The 3,289-nt window shown below is 38.4% G+C and overlaps 1 non-coding gene across 1 annotated transcript; it reads right to left on the minus strand.

The window, feature by feature from the left end:
- Positions 1–1,799: 1,799 nt before the first annotated feature.
- Positions 1,800–1,930, minus strand: LOC114005393 (small nucleolar RNA SNORA24). Its single transcript, XR_003547253.1, has one exon. It is a non-coding gene; the product is annotated as a small nucleolar RNA SNORA24 (small nucleolar RNA).
- Positions 1,931–3,289: the final 1,359 nt, after the last annotated feature.

Below are 3,289 nucleotides of genomic sequence, written 5' to 3' on the forward strand. Positions count from 1 at the left end.
ATGTGCGTGCATGCCCAAGATCCCGAGAGGAGAATGGAGGAGAAGGGATTGTGGCATGACCATCCCCCCTGGGGGGTGATTTCTCACTTTCTGTCTCTCTGTCTCTCTCTGTCCGTCTGGTGAGCGCACATGTCCTATAGCGAAAACCTCTCAAAAAAAGGGAAAAAAAATTTGCTCAAATAAACTCAGAGAGCTCTAAACATAAGGCCTGTGGAGCTCAAATCTAAGAGAGAACTTATCCACAATCCTCAGTTGCCACCAGAGTGTAATGAGCAACAAAGGGTTCATTCACTGGGTACTTTGCATGGTGACTTGCTGTTCCCAAGGCTCACTGGAAGCTCTACTTCAGGTCCTGTTTCTGACACCATGATTATTAAAGAGAAACTTCAGACAATTTAATTTAGTGGAGTTCAAGTGAGCAAAAATAAACATGATTCAAATCAGGGGTCCCAGAATGGCTTCCAAGGTTACTCCAGGTAGCCTTATGGTCAAAGATACTTATGGTCCAGAATGGGAGAGTGACATACAAAACAGAAGTGAATGAGTGGGGTAGAGAAATAATTGGATTGGTTACATCTTGAAGTTTGTCTGTGTTAACACAGTTTAAAAGGCAGGATGCCTATAATTGGCTAAAGTCTAGCTGCTGTGGTTGGCTGTAACTTAGCAACTAACAAAGGAAGCAGCCTCTAAGTGAGGTTGCAGTTTGCTTATGGAAAGCAAAGGAAGAGTAAAGAAACTTTCTCAAGCCAATATACTTTAACAGAAGTAAACCTACGGAATTGGAAGACTCATATGTCTACTAAGGGTTTAATATCCAGAATATATAGAGAACTCTTACAACTCAACAACTGTAAAAATATTTGCAGTAGTTGTTGTCATTTTTTCTTGGAGAGGTTTTTGATAAAGGGTGCGTGCACTCGCCAGAAAGGCAGAGACAGAGAGAAAGAAAGTGAGGAATCACCTCCCAGAAGGGATGGCCACGCCACAATCCCTTTCTCCTCCATTCTCCTCTTGGAATCCTGGGCATGCACGCAAACGTGCCCGGCTTGAGTTTAAGCCACTGGGTCTAGGACTCGAACCACAGTTGACTACATGGGAGTCCAGTGACATAGCCATTACACCAACTACTGGACCCAAAACAATTTGGAGTTTTAAATGAACTAAACACTTGAACAGATTTTTATTTATTTATTTATTTTGGAGAGGTTTTTGCTATAGGGTGCATGCACTCACCAGACAGACAGAGACAGAGAGATAGAAAGCGAGAAATCACTCCTCAGTGGGGGCTGGCCATGCTGCAATCCCTTCTCCTCCATTCTCCTTTCAGGATCTTGGGCACGCACACACACGCACCCAGTGTGAGTTTAAGCCACTGGGTCCAGGACTTGAACCGCTGCCGACTACATGGGAGTCGAGCGACATAGCCATTATGCTAACTGCTGGTCCCCAGATTTTTATTTTTTAATAAGTCACATGAATCAAGTATTTTATTTAAGCATATCAAGTAAGTATCTTAAATATAATCTAAAAATTCAGGCCTATACTGAAAATAATGCTCTCATAGTTTCCAGAACACTATTTGAAACATCCATTGCCCTAACTAAGATTTAAGTTTGGTGATTCATGGAAAGAGAATGAATAAAACAGCACCACTATCACTTCAAATTTTTTTTGATTTGTGTGTGTGTGTGTTTTCCATCACCTATCAGAAAAGTAAGCTCAGCTTCCTAGAAATATTTGAACAATACTTTATAAAAGTTTGCCCAATAACCCAGCAACTTCCAGGTTTTATTAGAGAAGAATGCTACTTGTGCAATTCAGAATCTGATACCAATGAAACTGTGACTGCTTTGCCAATAAATGATAACATGCTCTTCCATGGCTAGGAGGAGAGACTGACACACTTGACAGGTCCCAAAGACACATGGAAGAATAGATTTCTCCAAAGAATAATACAAGTGGACAAAAGTATATAAAAAGATACTCAATATCACTAAACATTAAATACTAATAAAAATCATATCCATTAGATAAAATCAACAGAAAATAAAAAGTGTTGATATATATTTTCAGAAACTGAAACCCTTATGCATTGTTGGTGAGAATATAAAATGGTGTAGCTGCTACAGAGACCAGTATGCAAGTTCCTGAAAAAACAAAAACAAAAACTATTATGTCATATGACTCTGCAATCTCATTTCTCAGTGTATATCCTAAAGAAATGAAAGCATATCTCAAAGAGATATTTGTACATTCATGTTAATTTCAGCATTATTCACAGTATCTAAAAGATGGAAGGAAAAAACCTAAATGTTCATTGATGGATAAAAAACAAACAAAATGTGGACTATATATACAATGGAATATTATACAGCCTTAAAAAAGGATGATGCAGCTATGGCGACACAGTCAGACAGGTGCCACTCTGCAGTGTTGGAGACCCATGGAAAACTGCAGTTCAAATCCTGAGTCAACCTGAAACATGCTGAGAGAGTGTGTCCATAATCCTGACTGGCTGGAAGGCTAGAGGCAGATCAAAGTTTGATGAATCCTTGTCAAGGGTCCTTGTCTATGTCCATTTCTCTCTCTTAATAAAAATAAAATAAACCTTTTTTTTTTTAAAAAAAAAGGAAATTCTATCACATGCTAAAACATATATAAACTTTTTGGACATTATGTTAAGTGAAATAAGCTAGTCACAAAAATACATGTGTTATGATTCCACTTATACAACATATCTATCGTAATCAAAGTAATAGAAAGTAGAACAGTGGTTGCTAAGGGCTGGGGGTTGGGAGGAGAATTAGTGAGTTGTTCAATGAGTATAGAGTTTTAGCCTTGCAAGATAAAGATTTTCAATGTTGCTGCACAACAATGTGAATATACTTAACACTACTGTAATGTACACTTTAAAATGGTTAGAGAGAGTTCAAGAGGGGACTCCAAATAGAATCAACCCAAGAAGATCTTCTCCAAGACACATTATAGCCAGATTGACCAAAACAACAGACAAAGACAAGATACTAAGATTGGCAAGAGAAAAACAGCAAGTTACCTACAAGGGGTATCCCATCAGACTAACAGCAGATCTCTCATCGGAAACAATACAAGCGAGGAAAGAATGGGAAAATATATTCAAAGTGTTAAGGGAAAAGCAATTTCAACCAAGAATACTGTACCCAGCAAGATTATTTTTCATGTGGGAAGAAAAGACACGAACATTCCCAAATAAACAAAACCTGAAAAAATTTACCAGCACCAGACCAGATCTCCAAGAAGTTCTTAAGGG

The sequence above is a fragment of the Tupaia chinensis genome, unplaced genomic scaffold, assembly GCF_000334495.1.
Source record: "Tupaia chinensis unplaced genomic scaffold, TupChi_1.0 Scaffold143732_1, whole genome shotgun sequence".
Lineage (NCBI taxonomy): Eukaryota > Metazoa > Chordata > Mammalia > Scandentia > Tupaiidae > Tupaia > Tupaia belangeri.